This window comes from Miniopterus natalensis, chromosome X (genome assembly GCF_054644295.1).
Source record: "Miniopterus natalensis isolate mMinNat1 chromosome X, mMinNat1.hap1, whole genome shotgun sequence".
NCBI classification, from domain to species: Eukaryota; Metazoa; Chordata; class Mammalia; order Chiroptera; family Miniopteridae; genus Miniopterus; species Miniopterus natalensis.
The window spans coordinates 23387017-23407711 of NC_142103.1; the positions used below are offsets into that span (position 1 = coordinate 23387017).

The 20695-nt window shown below is 37.8% G+C and overlaps 1 protein-coding gene across 2 annotated transcripts in view; it reads left to right on the forward strand.

Annotated features, from left to right (window-relative positions):
• Positions 1–257: 257 nt before the first annotated feature.
• The window catches only part of ACSL4 (acyl-CoA synthetase long chain family member 4), a 73507-nt gene continuing 53069 nt past the window's right edge, over positions 258–20695 (forward strand). Inside the window, exon 1 of one of the 2 annotated variants that reach the window (XM_016198310.2) lies at positions 258–414. The gene's annotated coding sequence lies outside the window, so the exon portion shown is untranslated. The remainder of the gene's footprint in view (positions 415–20695) is intronic. The other variant, XM_016198329.2, reaches the window with a different exon arrangement.

Consider the following 20695-nt stretch of genomic DNA (forward strand, 5'->3'; position numbering starts at 1 on the left):
CCCTGCGGCGAGCCGGCCAGGCGCCGTTAGCAGCCACCGCACCGCCGCAGCGCTCCTCCCTCGCGGGCCTGTGCCCGCTCGGCCCCGCCTTTTCGGCTGACGTCCTGGGCCCGCGGAGGCGGGAGCGTGGGTGGGCCGAGCCGTGGGCCGCCAGCGATTCGGCGGCTCAGCCTCACCACCGCGCGCCTGGACTCCGCCCGCCCCTCCAGGCGCGTCTTTTCCGGGCTCGCGCCTCGCCGCTCCTCGCTCCGCCTCCGCCGGTCGTTGGGGTACGCGCGCGCCGCTGCGGCTTTTTCTCGGGCCTCTCCGGCGCGCCCCTCCTCGTCCCAGCGCTAGCGGACGCACGGCTCCTTTCCGCCAGTTTCTCGAAGGCCAGGCTCCCGCCAGCCGAGGACGCGGTTGGCAACGCCTCCGGTGAGTAACCCCCGCTGGCGAGGCTGTGGCCCCGGAGCCACTGCTGGTCCTATACCCGGCCCCAGTGCCGGCGGCGCCACCGTCCCACGTCTCAGCCCGGAGGCGGTTGAGAGAACGTTCCGGTACCTGGAATCGGCTCGCTTTCTTCTTGAGCCCGAGCGATCTATCGGCCCGCCAACCCCGGGGCTGGGAAGACCCCCTAGATTTCTACATCTTCCCCTTTACTGAAGTCTGGGGCCCTTGAGACCCTGGGCTGCCTTTCTGCCGCTCACCGTTCCCGGAGAGCCAGAAGCATCTTGCTGATGGGGGTACTACCTTTTGCCGTGCTCGTTTCCAAAGGGGCATATCAAGAGCCTGCCAGGCTTCCCAACGACCTTTAGTGCGTCCCTCAACTCCATTTTGTCCCCTCTGGCTCGCTCTGTATCGGAGGGTAAGCAGGTTTATCTTACCCTAGACTGATCCACCCTTCTGATGTGAGGGATGCCCTAGCTTTCGCTATCCCCTTAGCTTCCGTATCTTTACGTATGTTAGAAAACAGCTGAATTTTAGCAGAAGCATGCTCTTATTTTTTCCTGTTCTTTCTGTCTATATCCCTGTCCTCAGTGGATGCTATATATTTAGTATTAGCTTTATTCACTTCCTCTTCCTCTTATTCCAGTGTACTACAGAAAGAACGGTGGCTGGTGTCTATAGCACATAGAAAAATCGAGGAGACTATGATTCATTGCCTAACCCCCATCAAGGGGTTGCATATTTTAAATAAGACGTCATTTCTCGTAGCATCTCCTCCTTCAAAGGCATTTTTTTCACCCTCTTGTAATGAATTTGCTCTATTCGCTATTTGACCTGAAAAAAAATCAATCATCACAGCGGTGAGATGCCGAATAAGGGCAACATGGCATTTAAATTAATCCCTTTACAAAAGTAAGCAGTCTGCTTTATGGTTTAGTCAACCATTTCCTGGTCATTGCTCACCACTTTAGTTTTTGTTTTATTTTGCTCCTAACAAATACTTAAAAATTTTTTTTTTTTTTTTTAATTTACTGATTTTAGAGAGAGAGAGAAACATCGATTTGTTGTTTTACTTATTTATGCACTCATTGCTTGATTCTTCTATGTGCCCTGACCCGGATTGAACCTGCAACCTTGGTGTATCAGGATGACTCTCTAACCAACTGAGCTACCCGGACAGGGCTTAATTGTTCTTGATACATAAGACTGCATACAAATGGAGATTCAATCACATTGCTGTCCGTGAGCATACCAACCAAGATTTTAATAGTGAAGATCTCTTCCTTGAATTGTAAAGTAGCTCGTGTTTTCCACTGAAGCTGGTAAAGTGTAAGATATGTAAGACTCCTGTAAGAATGAACAAGCTCTCTGCCACTGAGGTGGAGAATGAAACATTAAACATGTTAGTGTAGTATTTGCACCATAGAATAAAGTACCTTATTGTTCTGATCTGAGAAGTAATTTGACACCTAAAAGTCCACAGAGGATGTAATGCAACAATGAAAACCTTGAGTAAATTCAGCACCCACCCCCTTAAAAACCCTATTTAAAAAATAAGTGATTTAGCCCTGGGCTGGTAGCTCAGTTTGTTAGAGCATCATTCTGATACACCAAGGTTGTAGGTTTGATCCCCAGTCAGGGTACATACAAGAATCAACCAAAGGCTGCATAAATAAGTGGAACAACAAATAGATGTCTCTCTCTCTCTCTCCCTCCTTCCTCCCTCTCTCCCTCTCTTTTCCCCTCTCTCTAAAAATCAATAAAAAAGAAATGATTTATATTAAGATTTGTTTCTGTTCTTTTTAAAATTGAATTTATTGGGGTGACATTGATTAATAAAATTGTACAGGTTTCAGGTATACAGTTCTACAATACATCATCTTTATATTGTATTGTGTGTTCACCACCCCAAGTCAAGTCTTCTTCCATCACCATTTATCCCCCCTTTGCACTGTTCTACCTCCCCCGACCCCTTCTTCCCTCTGGCAGTCACCATACTGTTTTCTGTGTCCATGGTCGGTTTTTTTTCTTTGCTTAATTCTTTTGGGTAAGGGTGGAGAAAGGAGAGTCTTGCCCAATTCCATCAGAAATGCATTGGGATGCTGGAGAGGCTCAGGTTCAGTTCCAGCTCTAGTTAATTTTTTAAAAATATATCTTTATTGATTTCAGAGAGAGGAAGGGAGAGGGAGAGGGGGAGAGAGGGGGGGGGAGGGGGAGATAGAAACATCAATGATGAGAGAGTTGTCATTGATCAACTGCCTCCTGCACGCCCCTGACTGGTGATCGAGCCCACAACCCGGTCATGTGCCCTGACCGGGAATCCAACCGTGATATCCTGGATCCTAGGTCAATGCTCAAATGCTGAGACACATCTGGCCGGGCAGCTCTAGTTAGTTTTAAAACCTTGGAGAAGTTATTTTACCTCTCCTAGTTTTTGCATCTGTAAAAACATCTTGATGGTTGACAGAATGATCCGTAAGTTCCCCAATTTGCATTCTTTGTTCTTATACAAATATGTATTTATCTATCTGATACAATTTGCATCAAGGTTGTGCCATATATAATTAGTTAGGCCAGTTGTTTAGAATGTTTTTCTCAAAGATCTACATATATTAGCTCCAACTTATATATACATAATTCTTAATTCATACTTATCAAATGATTATACTATACATGGAAATCTCTAAATTGGGAAGCATTTTACAAAAAGTCAGGTATTGCTAATTTTTGTCTGTAAGTAAAATGTGTGCATACCACACTTTTTAAAAATTCACACCCAAGGATATATTTATTGATTTGAGAGAGAGAAAAAACAAGAGAGAGGAAGATACATCGAGACATCCATGTGAGACAGGTTGCTTCCCATATGTGCCCTGACCAGGTATCAAACCTGAAGCTTAGGTATGTGCCCTGACTGGGAGACAACCCGCAACCTTTTTGGAATAGGGGATGACATTCCAACCAACTGAGCCACTCCGCCAGCCTCATACCACAGTTTTGTGTTTTTTTAATGTTTCTATGACTTTTAGAAATTTGTAAGGGGATGTATAACTACTGCCTTGTAACTGTAATGGACTAAGAACTTTAAAAGACTATGCAGGCATCTCATTCATTCATTTATTCATTCATTTAATTTATCTTTTTCCTTCATCTGTCACTTATTTTGTGCCAGGCGACCAAGATATAATGGTTAAGACAAGCCCTACCCTATGAGTTTAGTCTGGGATGGTAGTGATAGAGGTGGGGGTTGTGGAGAGATATATGTATAGACAGTTTATTTTTATTAACAACAGTCAAATCATGGAAATAAAGTTATGAGGATATTGAAGCTCTACAGGGGAGGAAGAGGTTGGTGATCGTATCAGTTGTAGCCTGTAGACTCTCTTCTTTGCATTCCTTTTTTTTTTTTTTTTTTTTTTTTTCTTCCTTAACTTCAAATTGCTGAGACTTTAGCAAAAATAAAAGCATTTTTGTACTCCTAATACTCACTGGCTTGTCTTACTAGTTTTCTTTCTTTTTTCACTGTTTATTTTGAAATAGTTGTAGATTTTTAAACTGTTGTTAAGAAATAGTACTTTATCTGATTTTCTCCAGTGGTAACATCTTGCATAACTGTGGTGTACTGTCACAGCAAGGAAACTGAATAGATACAGTCCATCCACCTGATTCAGAGATCATCAGTTTTACATATAGTCATATTTGTGTGTGTATTTAGTTCTATGCAGTGTTATCACATGGTTAAATTTGTGTAACCATCACTATAGCCAAGATACAGAACTGTTCCATCACAGTTTTGTAGCCACAGCCATCTCTCTCCCTCCCTGACCCCTGGTAACCACTAATTTGTTTTTCATGCCTATACTTTTGTCATTTCAAGAATGCTATATAAATGGCATCAAACAGTATGTGACTTTTTGAGACTGGCTTTTTTTTTCACTCAGCATAATTTCCTGGAGATTCATGCAGGGAATGTGTCTTGTATCAACAGTTGCTTTTCATTGTTGAGTTGTAGTCCATGGTGTGGATGTACTAGTTTTTTAAACATTCACCGTTTGAAGGACATCTGGATATTTCCTGTTTTCTTTGGGGGTTTTTGTTTTGTTTTAAACCTGTTATGAATAAAGCTCCTATGAACAGTCAGATAGTGGTTTTTATGTGAACATTGCTTTGGGATAGATGCCCAAGAGTGCCATTGCTGGTTGTATGTTAGTTGCTTGTTTAGTTTTATGAAGAACCACCAAACTGTTTGCCACAGTGGCTTATCATTTTATTCCCACCAGCAATATATCAACACTCCTTATCTTTGCCAGCTTTTCGTGCTGTTACTATATTTTATTTTAGCCATTCTGATAGGTGTCTAGTGGTATCTTGTTGTAGTTTTAATTTGCATTTCCCCGATGGCTAATGATTTTGAACATCTTTTCATTTGCTCATTTGCCATCTCTGTATCTTCTTTAGTGAAATGTTTGATCATGTCTTTTGTCAATTTTCTAGTTGGAATTTCTATTTTTACTGTTGAGTTCTGAGAGTTCTTTATGTATTCTAAATACTAATCCTTTGCTGGATATGTGGTTTGTAAATATATTCGCCCAGTCTGTAGCATGTCTTTTCATCTTCTTCACAGGAATTTTCACAGTACTAAAGTCTTTAATTTTGATGAGTCCCATTTTATCATTTTTCCCTTTTATCTGTCAGTCTTTCGGGTCAAGGAGTCTTATGTACCTTTGTTATTTAATTTATCCCTTGCTGTTTTCTATGACTGCCAATATTTCTGTGAGCAGTTTGAGTATCTTTCTTCTTTCACAATCCTGGAGTTCCAGTGTATCATGTGAACAAGTGGTCTTGATGGCTTAGAGTGTGAATGGCATACTCACACATGCTCTCACTATATTGAATAGCTATGTCCTTAAAAATATAATTTCTGTCTTATAAGGCTGTCAAATCAAAATGTTAAAATTAATACTTTAAAATTAAATAGGTACACAATGTGCCAAGGGAATTTTTGGTTTCACTTTCTAAATTAAAAATATTTTGGCAAAACGGTATAGTGTTTGTTGTTTTTTTAAAAAAGATCAAGGTTTCTGGTAAGCGATCCAAAGAAAAAAATTTGTGTTCTCACTTAAATGTACTTTGGAAAGTTACTTCTGCATTTTGAGTAGTGAGGTTGCAAATCATGACCATGTACTTAGGTTTTTTATACTCATTATTTATTATCAGAATAATGAATAAAAAACTGTTGAATTTGTATGTCTAGACTGTATGTTTTCCTTTTATAGAAGCTACTTAATGTTCATTTTAGTTATCTTTTAAAAAAAACATTAGCTTTAAGGGGACTCGCAATTTTATATTTTGAAAATGTATGTGCTCATATTATGAAAAGAACTTACAGGAAAAGGTTAGTGATTAACTTTGAAAGTATTTGTTTCTGTAAGGTGGTACTGAAATGATTACTTGTCCTTTCAGTGTCACCATATTTGCTCAAATAAGTATACAGCTAGGGTAGTGGATCCCTATGAAAAGATCAACCATTGGTATAATGAAAGAACCAGCAAAATACTGTCAATGGTCAAATCCTGCCCACCGCCTGCTTTTGTAAAAAACAAACAAACAAACACAAAACAAACAACTTCTATTGTAACACAGCCACATCATTTCATTTATGTATTGTGTGGCTGCATTCAAAATTTTAAAATACTATGTCAAATTTGAAACAGAGAACTTATTGCCCTAAAAACCTGTTTAATTTCCTTATAGAAAAACTGTTCTTAGGGACAAAAGAACCTTGCAAGTCATTGAGTCTTTATCTTATAAAGGAAATTTAACAAAATTTACCTCAACTCTTAATATCTCTTAGTTCTATGTCCATGGGAAATTGTGGTTGGGAAGAGTGTATTTTTTTTTTTTAACCAAATCCACAAGAAACTTATCTAGGAGCAGCATTAAGAAATGGATGAAGAAAGTTGATTTTGTTGTCGAGTGTGGGCTGTTTTACTGTGAGTGTAAATTTACAGGTATGGCAACTATTGAAATTCAGAAAGAGGCCTATGTGGTCCTGATGTCCTTTGGTGATTCTGTTGTTAACAGAGTGGTAATGAGAGAGCCAGAAATGGGAGTGCTGTTACTCCTGCTCCCAAAACTGCTATGTGACTTTTAAGTACATAGTAGTTTGAGCCTATCAAGCTGAGTTTAGACTGTTGGTTTATTAATTATTATTATTATTATTATTATTATTTTTAATCCTCACCTGAGGATATATTTTCCATTGCTTTTTCAGAGAGAGTGAAAGGGGCAGAGAGACAAACATTAATGTGAGAGAGACACATTGATTGGTTGCCTCCCACATGCACCCTGACAAGGGCCAGGGATCGAACCTGCACCCCAGGTACATGCCCTTGGCCGAAATTGAACCCAGGACCCTTCAATCCGCAGGCTGATGCTCCAACCACTGACCAAAACTGTCTAGGGCAGTTTATTATTATTTTTTAACATAACATACTTTTGTAAGTTAGAAGTTGACACTTTAGTTCTTTTTTCTTAAACCTCACCTGAAGATATGTGTTTATTGATTTGAGAGAGAGAGGAAGGGGAAACAGGGAGAGAGAAACATCAATTGGTTGCCTCCTGTATGTGTCCCGACTGGGGATTGAATCCTCAACCTTTTAGTGTACCAGACAACTCTCCAACAAAGCGAGCTACTCCGCCAGGGCAACACTTTAGTTCTTTTAGAGGACTTATGTATAGTGTTGAAAATGGAAATTGAGTTAGGACATTTGGCTATACATTTGGAAAGAAATTGATTCCCACCTCACATCATACACAAAAATAAATTAAGGATATATTTAAAAATATAAGCATATATTTTTAAAATGTCTGGAAAGCATAGGACAACCATAACAAAGTTAAAGACAAATGAAAGACTGAGGAAAATAGCTTCTACATATGCAGTAGAATATTTAATTGACTTCCACTTAACTGACTCACTACATTAAATGATGCTTTTCATTTCCTTTGTAAAATAAGCTGTGCAGTGAACACTCGCTATTAGTAAGCTGGTCTCCAGTATGCCAGTATGCTTGAGTACCCATCAGCAGAACAGATGCTTTTATCACTGGACCTATATATGCTAGTTGTTCTTGTTTTTGTAAATATGTAATTGATTTTTATATTTTGTAATGTGATAAAAGATGAGCAGGGGGTATTGAAATTCTTACTGAAAATTTACAGATGAAATTATTTGATGTCTGGGATTTGCTTCAAATGATGTGAGGGATGGTGGAGGTGCAGAGTGCATAGAGATATAAAAGAAATAAAATACAGCACATGGGTAATTTTTGAAGCTGGGTGATAGTTACATTAGGTTCATTTTTTAATACAAACCAAATTTTTGGAAAGAGTCAAAAAAAGCAAATTATTACTGTCCAATTAGGGTAAAATGATAAAAGATTCGTATAAAATAAATATAAAAATCTAAAAGAGTTCGTTACTCAGTACCTTGCCAATGTCTTTTAAGTTCTTTGAAGTTCTTCTATGTTGTCTAAGAATCCTGTTTAAATTTCTTTACGCTCAGTGGGCCTGGAGTTAAAGAAAAAGTTTTGTCTTCTTGGCCCTATCTCAAAAGTTTGATGAATGGGTGTACATTTACTACTGATAAAATGAAATGAAGATAAATGTTTGTCATATGCATTTTTATGATTATTTACCTTAATTGACCTTTTCAATTAACTAATCATCTGTTCCAAATAACATTAGATTAAAAGGCTTCTACTTTATATCCATGATATATAAAGAGCTCCTGCAAATCAATAAAAAAAGCACCCATTAGCAAAAGTGGCAGAGGTTGTGAATTGGCATTTCCCAGAAAAAAAATGAATAAAAAAGAAAGGATACTCAAATTCACTCTAGTAATTAGGGAAATAAAAACCATTGTTAAAGAATAGAATTCAATCCAGTAAATTTGAATCTCTGATTGGCTTTATTAAGCAATTTATGAATCAAACAACATTCCTTCTAGCAACTAGAAGGGTGTTCTGAGGGGTTGCATAAAATGGAAGGTTTTTATAGGAAGAAGGATGTGGCAAGAGTGTTATTAGTAAAAGAAAAGAAAGGATCAATTTTAGGCCAGGTCATATTCTTTTTTGGGGGGGAAGGCAATGGCAAAGGTTTTCAAGATTTTTTTAATTGATTTTTTATTTTTTAAGAGAGCCAGGAAGGGAGAGGGAGAGAGAAACATGGATGTGAGAGCCAAGCATCGATTTGCTGCCTCTGGCACACCCCCTACCGGACATCAAACCAGCAACCTTTCAGTTGGATAGCACCTAACAACTGAGTCACACTGGCCAGGGCAGGAATGGCAAAGATTTTATCATACAGGTTACCTCACTGGTATTTATCAGGAAATTTCAGACTGATTGGTTTGAACTTCCACTCTTGGGGGTAGACTGAAACTGCATTTAGGTTATTTATTAAGTTTTGGTTTGGTGGCAGGGCTGAGCAAAAGTGACTCCATTTTGGCTGCTGTTTCCTTTTGTTAAACATGATTTTCAAATACATTTGACAAAAACTGTAATATCCACTTTTAGAAAGAACTGGGCAGTGTCATACACTGTTAATGAGGGTGCAAATTGTTTAACTTTTTGATAAAGGATACCAAAATCCTCTCATTTTAAAATGTACATATGTTTTTACCCAGAGATTCTGTTAGGAACCTATTCTAGGGAAATATCTGCACATGTGTATAAAGATATACGTAAGATTTTACTGGTGAAACAGGTCATAACAGTGAAAACTTGAAAGTAACCTAAATGTCCATCAATAGGGGAATGATTTCAATAATAATATGCTATTCTATGGAATACCATAGAGCTTTTAGAGGAAAGAAACCCCTTGGACCTATATAAACTGGCATAGGAGTTCCAAAGCATTGTTAAAGGGGTGAGGGGCAGGGGAAAGAGTTATAGAACAGTCCATACATCATTATTCCAATTATCTAAAAAAACCTCACAAGACCTTACCTAATGTGTATGTATAACACAAAAAGGTCTATTTGATACCACGAGTAATTACTAGAGGAAAAGGGAGTGGTGTTAGAGGAGAGCCATTTAGGGACTCTTTTACTTTTTATTCTCTACCATTCTACAGTGTATTTCTAAATTTACGAGTACTGTTTTGATAGTAACTATACAGATCAATAATATAAAACATTTACATACTGGAAGACACTTGCAATGCACTTTCTTCATTGTATATTTTATGACACCGTGCTAGAAATGTAGTGCCTTGTACTTAACGAGCACTCAGGTATTTTTAAAAATTACTTTTCTCCCTTTGTTAAAATACTATTTGTATTTTCTAAATTTTCTATGTTGAAATATAAGTATAAAGAAAAATAAAGACACCTAATCTCATCCCCAGAGAGATCTATTGTCAGCTTTGAATATATATGCTTGTGCACGCATGTTTGTGTACATGCATGTATGGACACTCACTGCCCATATATACACATGGACATGCACATGTGCAAGCATGTATCTTTCTACAAAGTGGGTTCTTACTGTACACAGTGATTTGTAACTTTCTTTCTCTAATTTGCCTCTATGTTGTAAGCATCTTTCACGATTGGTCACTCTGAATAAGTGAAAAAGACATCTTGGTGAGAAAAGAACAACATGGTGCCGTGTAAATATAGTGTTCTATTCTAATTAAAATAACTTCTAGAACAAACTATATAATCTTTAAAAAAAAAAGTCATGGTCACCAAAAGTAAATAACCAAGGAATTTCTAATTCCTCAATGTTGAACCAGTTCAATTCTGATTTGAATTTAACTATGATAATGAATAAGTGCAATATATTAAAATGCCATTAGGAATCTTTTGTGGGTGGAGTTTGGTTTTAATCAAGATTTTAAACTGAGCTTCACAGTGTTTTTGTTCAAGGAAAAACCAACTGCTCTAATTTTTGTTAAAGGTGTAGGCCTAGTTATATTTGTTTACAACTTATGAAAGTGAAGAAAATCTATGTATCTATAGCAACATGAAACTTTGTCTGTGGTACCTCAGGCTATACTATATAAAATTGAATATTAAGAGAACTGTGTTGGAGAACCAGGTTTGACTTGGGCAAGCATGTATATATTCTGCTCTCTTATATGATCTAGAAATATTTGCTAAGCACATGTGCTGAAGACTCAGTATAAAATCTTCATATTTATACTCTGGGTCTTTAGGGTGTAATGCTTTACTTTACACTGAAGACTTTTTGATACTTTAATCTTTTTCCATGGATTTAGTAGAGTCTTTTATAAAAGAAGAGTCTACCATGTAGACAGTGGTGTTAACATGAAGGCCAGTTAGCTGCTTGTGTTTTTGTTATGGCAATTGAAACAGTATCCCTGATCTCCAGGGCTCTGCTTCGTGGCCTTTTTGGAATTGATTTCGCAGCATGAGGATTTTTCTCTCATAGGCACTGTCAAATTACCTGATTTTGTGGGGGACACAGGATAGAAACTCCCTATTTCTCACTTGATTAATGAGAGGGGCATGTGAGATTAGACTATCAGAGAGATGTGGTAAACATTAATGGTGGATTCTAGTGGTTATGAAGTTAATGCAGTAGAAGTCATGGTGAAATACCTATTTTCTCTGAGGTATTCTGCTTATTACCTATGTACTTAAAGTATTTTTATACTATAAAAAAGTAATGATAGGGTTTTGAAGGACCACAGCCCTGGAGGCACCTGAGTGATGAGTCATCAAAGAAAACCTGGAGAAACGGACAGAGCTGTTATCACTGAAATGGTGATAGGTCATTATGTTCAGAATACAGGTTTCCCTCACCTTCTGAAAACAGAGCATTCTTATGAAACCTTTCCTAAGCTCAAATGGAGTAAAGTGAAGAAGCAGTTACCTTAGGACACATCTTGCTAACAGATGCACAGAATAAATGAAGATAGTGCACAGATGCTCACCCAGTTCAAAATTTTGGTGGCTTGATGCTGACATGCTGAGTATAGGTCCCAGGAAGGAGCTGGGCAGGGAGGGCTGTTCTTGCTGTAAGGGCTCACTGCAAAACAAACACTGAATACTATTTTCGCACTTCATACTTTTTCATAAAAGCAAAACTCTTCAGATTTCATTTTGTTAGCAAAACAGGTACTATTGTACCTTTTTTGTAAAAGTGAATTGAACTTTTTTAAAGTGGGAGACACCTGCATGTTAGTCATTTCTGCTTCTCAAACGAACTGAAAGCTGGAAACTTCCCTCAGACAGGAAACAGGAACTTGGGGGAATGGGTGTAAAATTCAGTCTTGGCTTTGAAAGGAGAAGAGAAGATAGAACTAGCACTAGTATCACATTAGATGAATCCAAGTGAAAAGTTGCTATGTTCCACATGACCACTGAAGATACCAAATTGAGAAGTAGCTTAAAAGAGTAGTTGACAAATCATAACTTGACTGATAGGTAGAACTGGGCAGAATGAGCTATAAATAATTGTCAGATGAATGTGTTTCAAACAAAACAGGAAAAAAAAAATAGACCAGGGGTCATGGTATTCTTATACTTGGAACAACAGAAGCCTCCAGGATTTGGTCAAATGCAAGGTAGTCTAGGATGGTTTAAAATAAAATATTTGGAATTCCCTATGTGCTCAGGCAATTCCTTACAGGAGTAGGTTGAAATTCCTGTGAAGTAAGTAGTTTCCATAAGGTGGAAACTAGAAAAAGCAGGGTTCAGGCTCAGTGTCCACGAATTATAGCAATCTGCTGATGGGAGTCAGTGTAGTGTTTATTTCCCCCAATAGAAAGAAATGTCATACATATTCATTCAAATATAGTTCCAGATTACTTTTAAGCAAAATGACTGAACTTGTAAGGATGTTATAAAACTCAAATATCCACCCCCTCCCTCCCAATTTTGGGGCTTTGGATTTTGTTTTTAGTGTCAAGTACGAAGGTCAGGATTTTTATGTGGAAGAAAGTTTTTAATTTATACACATGTTCACATTAATTTTAATATTCTCTTGACCACCAGGTGATTGTTGAGTATTAAAATGTTTGCAGGGGAGTAGCTTTATTTAGGAAATATCCCCCCTAAAATTTACTTCTTTACAGATGGTATCCTTTAAAACAGTTTTAGAACTGACAACTGCAAAACAGAAACCTTCATGGTAAAACCCCCATCTCCTTTTTTATTTCTGTTTTGAAATGGAGTTTCCCCGCTTCACTTTTTCAGCATTTCTTTTGGGACTGAGTGGGTAGAACAGAATGAGGGATGATTTACTACCCCAAGTATTCAGTGGGGATAAAAAAACACTTGCACCAGCCCCATTAGCTGTCTTGAATCCTAGTTCCATGGGGGTCTATAAAGGTGGCACCTCTGGCCTTTGGAAGAAGATTCCAGTGCTCCAGTAGCCACTCCCCCAATCCCTGTCTTACCTTGGTGGTGCCGTGAATTTAGGCCATTGTTCTTTGGTTACATGAAATGTTGGTGTGGAGTGATTGGCTTATGGTTGCAATGATAACCTTTTGTAAAATGGGAGATTTGTTCCTAATACAATTTTCAGACAGTTGATCTTTTTCTCAAAAAAGTCCTAACCCTAAAGATGATAGTTTATTTTCAAACCTCTTTACCGAGAAAGTTCGTGCTTACAGTTTTGTTTTTAATTCGCCTGAACTAATGAAGACCATTGACTAGCTCCCTCCCTGCCTTTGTTTGAAGGTGGATGTTGCTTAGGGTACTTCTGGCAGGAAAGAGGAGGTGGATGCTATACTAGGACATTACCAAAGGAGGAACAGGTGGCAGTGAATTTATGGTCTATAGCCAGAGTGGACCTTGAGTTTTGAAAAGCAGGAATCTCAACTCTAGTTTGTACTTTAGAGATATATTTAAAAAATAAGTTATAGCCTGTGGGGTTCCTTAAGCTAAGTGTATAGCAGGTCCTCAAACAGAGTCATTTAGTTCAATGTCGTTTTACTATAACGTTGTGAGTTACTGTTGGAAACTAACTCATCAATCAACCCATGATAACAACAGTGGTTTTGCTTAAAGTTGTACAATCTGTCGATGATGCTAAGTGAGGATTTACTGTATATGTAGTGAGAAGCCCTGCAGCGTTTAATGATAGCCTCCAGTGGAAATCTGCAGTATTGAGTCAAAACTACTTGTAGTTCTCAAAAGTGTGATATTGTTTTTCAACTTTGTTGATTTCTCTAATATTGCATCATTCCTAGCAAAAGTAATACCGAGGTCATTTTATTTGTCCATTCACTTCTAGAAGTCATAACATTTTCTCATGAGTTCATTTCTTTTGCACTGGGAGGAGTGATTAGGAATGTGTTTAGGATGGAGTTTGGTGCTTGGCCAGATCTGGGGCTGCCTCGCTATTGCTAGACCCTCTTAAAAAAACTTTTTCTTGCTTTTAAGTGGCACTGCCCCATTGCTTTTGAAAGATCAGGATGTTGGCCTGAGCTTGGCACCAGACACTGAACCTCACTCAATGCCTTTCCCCTCTACTTTCAGGAATACCAGCCCTGGAAACCATAAGATGAAAGTGTTATAAGCATTTCGGTAATACCTTAAGATACTGTCATGTAACCATCAGACGTCAAGATGTATGGCAAAAGAGAACTTTTGCTTTCAAAACTTCCTTTGTGTTGACCTTAGTTTTGCTTTTGAAGAGTAAGCAGCAGGTCGCCATAGATGTGAGACAGCAAACTACCTTCTTACCTTTTATTGCTGCTGGCATTGGTTGCAGATACTTCAAGGAGGGTTGAATTATAACCTAGTTTAAAGATGGTATGTTTTAGATTAAATATTCACAAAAATAACCGCAAAGAAATGTCTTAAAGGCAAATTACATTGTAGATGCAGAAGTTAAATGCTTTAGGGATAAATGGGTGGTATCTACTAGCAGGAAATAGCAGCACTGTTGAAACAGTAGCAGGTCCTTGGCTGACCTTTGTACCAGAATACGGAATACGGAACACATAACCCCTTCCTTAAACAGTATTTCATTGAGATGGGAAAAGACTTCTGCTCTGCTTGGGAGTTTTTAGTACTTTGGTGCTTCTCTTTAAATCTCTTCTTGAAATTCTTGTTTTGGATCTTATCCTATGCCTGGTATTAAGGAATTTAAGTACTTAAGTAATGAAACCTCCACTTGGTGTGTTCTACAGTGGAATTAACCTATTCCAAAATTTACACTTGCTGGAGTAGTAGTATAACCAGAAGGCAGTGTTGTTTGTAACAGCTGAGAGTAGTCCACAGATGAAATTGATCAAGCCATTTTCGATTTCTGACTGTGTGTTTTGTTTTTTAGCTCTGTATGCATTTCCTTTCTCCAATATTTGAAAGAAGTTAAAAAAAAAAAATCACGTTTAGGCAAGCCAGTTGATACCTAAGCAGTAACAGGTATAACTGGATAATCCCAGAGGGTAGCTGTTATTATTAGCTTTTAAAAAATATTTAATTGTCTGGTTGGGCGTATTATTATTACAGGGTTGAGGGTTGCCTCATGGGTGACCCTCCTTTTCTATTCTACCTATGTCTACTCTCTGTGTTAGTCTAATGTTCACTTAAAGTATTATCTATTGAAAAGTAAGCTCCACAAGGAAGAGGCATATGTTCACTGAATATTTCTTAGACAAATGCATGTGCCTGCATCTTTCACTGTCCAGGAAAAGGGTCGTTAGTGGCTGTACTTATTTTATGTACTTATTTTTAAGTACCAAAAATTTTATTATGGTACTTAATCTTCAGTGATGATGTTTACAAAATGACAGAAAATAGAGACTTAATCATTTGTTTTCTGCTTCAATGAGTCTGTGCTCAATAGGGTGACATCACTTTCATATTTTGGAGAGGCCATATTATGTAATAGTCTATAAAGCTTTCTGTTGCCATGCTAGAAAGTGTAGTGACTTACTACCAGATAAGTTTTATTCTAATGTATTGTTTATATATAGGGATCTCTTAACCAAGTGGATTCTTTCTTCTAGATTTTTAAAAAATATGTTTTTATTGATTTTAGGAGAGAGAACAGGGGAGAGGGAGAGAGAGAGAAGCATCGATGAGAGAGAAACATCAATCAGCTGCCTCCTGCACACCCCTTACTAAGGATTGAGCCCACAGCCTGGGCATGTACCCTGACCAGGAATCAAACATGTGACCTCCTGGTTCATGGGACAACACTCAACCAACTGAGCCACATTGGCCAGGGCTTTCTTCTAGATTTTAAAAATGTGATCTTATTACATGGCTTATTTTTAAAATGAATATTTCAGTTTGGAAAAATTTTAGATTTACAGCAAATTTGTAAAGATAGTCCAGAGGTCCTATATATCTTTACCCAGCACACCCTAATGGTAACATTTTACATAACATAACATTGGTACAGCACTTTTAATTAAACTATAGAATTTATTTGGACTTCCCTAGTTTTTCTATCAAAGTCTTTTATTTTTTCTGTTCCAGGATCCAAAATTGTTATACATGTTTATTTTAGAAAACATGTAGAGATAAAAAGACAAAATGACTGCAATTCCTCTACGCAGAGACAACTACTGAAATCTTCCGTATTTTTTCCTATGGATAATATAAATCCATACCCCTCAAACATTTGGATTTTCCTAAAAGACGGGTTAGAAATGTGTTCCATATACTGTTTTGTAATTTACTTTTTTACTCTTAATATGGTATTTACATTTTTGTGAATATCTTCCCATGTTTGCTGTTTTTAATGTAGTTATAGTTTAATCTATTCTCTCTATCCTTAGGTATTTTGTTTCCATTTCTTTGGTAATTTAATTCTTCATTACTTAAGGTCAAACTGTGCAGGTGTTCTCAACCTTTTCCCCCCTAACAAACCTGAAAATATGACACACTCTTATCAGTAAAAGTAGCGCATTAAGTCAGTGATTTAAATATGTGTGTATTAGGTTGAATCATTTGAAAGTGCTGGGTTTTGTATGTAACAGATTTGTGACTGTTGGCAGTTTTATATGGTTCAACCTAATCGTTTGGAAAAACTTTCTAGATTGTTCTGATCCCTTTCCTCCCTTCTCATTCCACTGAGAATCCCTGGCCTCTCACTCTACTGAGAATTTCTGCATGTTAGAATAGTGAGTCAACTCCGAAACACATTGGAGAGGCAAAAATGTTGAGAAACACCTTTCAGGTGGCTCTGAAAAATACAACATCCTTAAGATCTATGCCATGTGAATGGCATATGCAGAGAACTTGAACTCCAGTGAATTGCATCTGCCCATCAGTATATTGAAAATAGACTTCTGAGCACTCAACCTAAGCTCTGCAAGGTAGCCCCACAGCTGTCTCCTTTTTCCATATCTATATTGGATAAGCAGGGCACTGGTGCCACCCAGTGGTACCTTACAGATGCTGCTGCTGTACTCCAACATTTCAAATACTTTCACTTCTTTTTCTTTTATGCTCTTCCGTGTTCATGATCTTGCCTTCCCTTTCTCTCCACTTATGCCAGTGGCACTTATGTGTTTCATTTAGCCCAGCTGATAATATTCTGGAAGCTATACCAGCCGTGTAATTTTGCTGTGATATTCTTATTTAAATAAAGGCTTTGGAATATGAGACATGAAATAGAGGAACCACACTGAATCAACTACTGTTTCTCTGCTATGAAGCCATGATCCCTACCCAAAATGGGTGTTAAGTTTTACTCTGTCAGAACATGGTACTTCTCACATTTAATTTCAAACTTCTCAGTATATGAGAAGAAGCACTCCTATGTATTTCAGATGCAAAGAGGCATAAATTACTACCTAAAGTGAAGTATTTAACTCAGAAGACATTCTTTGGTTTCCTTTCTCCTGAGTATGACTTGTTATTTCATTCCATATTCATTCAAGAACTATTTAGTAAGCACCTACTGTGTACCTGTACTGTGCTATATTCTGAAGACTATAGTGGCGGTCAGGATAGACCAGACTTCTGCCTTTAATGGGCTTGCAGCCCAGCAGGGGAACAGAAAACTGAACAAGTTTAAGTGCTGTTCTCTACGGGTACTTGGAGAGCAAATAGCAGAGGAACATAACATAACAGAGGAACATAACAGGTCAAGGAAGGATTTTAGAAGTGTCATTTAAGCTAAGACCTAAAGGAGGCCAGAAAAAGGGAAGAGAATGTTCTTGGCAGAGGGAAAAGCATGTGCCAGATACAGAGGTGAGATATTAAACTTGGTGCTTTTGAGAAATTTATGGTGGCTGAAGCCCTGAGATCAGTCATTTAAGCCTCACAACAGTCCCCGTAGGTAGTACTATTCCCTCCATTTTAGAGTTGTGGTAAATGAAGCAAAGAGGTTAAATAACTTTCCCAAGGTCATCAAACTCAAGGAAGTGGCACAGCCAGGAATTAGACCCAGACCATCTGGCTCCAGGATATTGGCCCCTAACTACCACAGCAGACTTCCTCTCAGCAGAACATTGTGTCATGTTGGAGCTTCATTGGCCACCTCTGTGGACTTCCATGAAGCACAGCATCTTATCCTGTTAATCTGTGGCCTTTTTTTTCTGATGGGCAATGTTAAATGAAATCTTTCTTAGTAAACTGTACTAGTCACAGACTATTCCTAGAACTGGAACTTATAAGTATGTGAAAAAAATCCCTTAAGCTTATAGTATATGGGTTAGCCCAGCAACTCTCTGGTTTGCTTTAGTCTTTTATCGCTGATTGGAAATCAAATACCTTGTTTGTTATACAACTCTTAAGTTTGCTAACTGGTATTTCCCAGAACAATCATAGATAGGAAGTTATAATTGGTTGCATTTATTTTATTTTTCTTTTTTGCAAAAAATGAGTATAAAGTATGTGCTGCCTGCAAGGCTAGAATTTTTGTTCAGGATGTTCAAGTTAACTTGGTCATATCCTTTTCTCTGACTTTAATAGTTAAAGGGTAAACGCAACTTCTTAAATAGGGCTATAGTCTTTTTAAAAGTCATATAAATTAAAAATCTATACATGGAGATATTTTCTTACAGTGGATCTGATTTATTCTTTATGTACCTAAAATACAAGTGCGTGTTTTGTAAGACGAGGAATTGACTTCAGTGTGAAGTTATTAGTTAAGGTTTTACTCTAGATTTTAAAAGTTGGATGTTCAGTTGTACATAAACTATTTAAGCTTGTCACGATTTGATATTGGAAGTGGAAACATGGAATAGAGAGTTTAGTGTGTGTGCACGTGCATGTGTATGTGAAATGGCACAAAGCTGGTGCTTTCATTTACTTTCCCATTTGCATATGACTGTGGATTCGATCAGGAGCTAGTACTTGGAAATGTAGTGAGGGTTGGCTTCTGCTGATGTAGCCATACATTCTTGCCTTGTTCTCTGGGGGACCAAGAATTAGCGTTATTACTAGGGTCATCACTAGGGATGTTTTTGCAAAAAAAGAGGGGGCTCTGATAATTATTACACTGAACAATAAGTGTAAACTAGGGGACATATCTTTTTTTTTTTTTTAAATATATCTTTATTGATTTCAGAGAGAGGAAAGGAGATGGAGAGAGAGATATAGAAACATTAATGATGAGAGTCATTGATCGAGCCCGCAACCAGGCATGTGCCCTGACCAGGAATCGAACCCCAATCGCTTGGATCCTAGGTCGACGCTCAACCACTGAGCCACGCCTGGCCGGGCTAGGGGACATATCTTGACAAGGTGGGAAATGTGGTCACTCTCATTTTAACCAATTCATACAGGGATCAAATTTGTGAACTTAGTTTTAGAAGCATTGGCTCAAATCAGTTGAGGTAACCAGCAGCCACAGGTAGATTTCCCTTTACTTTGGAGCAAAACCATTACATTTCAAGTAAGTGTATTATTGTATATTGCAGTGGAATTGTATGTGTAGCAGCTGTATTCTTTTTACAAGCTTTTGCATTGTGAAGTCTGTGATGTGAGGCCCTGTTGAGGCTCTTGAAGGACACATTCAGAACTGTGAGGCCTCACAGGAAGTGAGATTACTTAATGATACCCTACTGTTGCCCAAAACATTTTGAAATGAAAACTTTGAGGGAAAGAAATGATTCAGCCCTTTCTGACTCCTAATTCTTTTAGACGTTAGCTTAGCTCATACACATTTGTAACATGTTGTTACAGTTGATTGTAATGTCTAATGCAAGACAGTCTTAGGTAAGGTGATATCCTCTGAAGTTTGAGTAGTTAATCCCAGAGTTCAGGTTGTAAACAAGACGCTACTGATGGACAACTAACTTCTGAAATCCCCTCCTTTCATAATTCCCGTTATCACCCAAGTGGAAAGCAGGGAAGTGATACCCTTTTGGTGCCTTTTGGCTTGTGATACCTTTTCTGGTGGCAGGCCTCGCCATAAAGGGGCTGGTTCTGGTCAACTGAGAAACCTTTCCCTTTTGGAGCAGAAAAGTGCAAGTATGACGTGGTACTTATTAAATCTTATACAGATATCATCTGGGTCTGGCATTTGAGTTCCTGTTTGTTTTAATAGGATAAGTGAGTGGAGCTCCTCTGAACTTTAAAAAAAGTTACATTTCCATCTGTGCCAAAACCCTCATGGTTGTCTGCTGTTTGATATTTTCTATTCACTTGCTGGTAGAAGTCAAATTTTGTCAGTCACATTTTGACATGGGCGATTGCAAATAAACATTTAACATTTTATAGTAAGAGAAAGAAAACTTAATTTTATTTAGCTTCATAGATTATAGTACACAAGTAAAAAAGAAGTGTCCAATCTTCTTTCTGTAGCAGTTGAGGTCAACTTGTGGCTCCTTTTACAGTGTCACTTTGCCTCCTGAGTAGGTCCACATAGCCATATTCATTGTCACTTATCAACATACACAGAAACACATGAGAATTAATTAAAAGACTGGTACTATATTTTCTACTTATTAAATGGCAAAAGCAATATATTCACTGTAGAAATTTTAGAAAATTTAAGGATAATATAAGGATAAAACAAAATCACCTATAATTCCACAACCCAGAAATGAACTTTTTGTCTTGTAGCCTGCATATATTTTAAGAAGCTGATACTGTACTTTAAGTTTCATGTTAAACCAGTTTCACTTGGTATATTTTCCCATATCCTTAAACATATTTGATAATGTTGCTTTTGATGACTACAGTATTCAGTCATATGGATACATCATTATTTTACCAATCTTCTTTTGAAGTTATTTCTAGTTTTCCTGTTATTTATATTACAATGATGACTATTGTCTACATTTTTGTGTGTACACTTCTGATTATTTTCTTAGCATATCC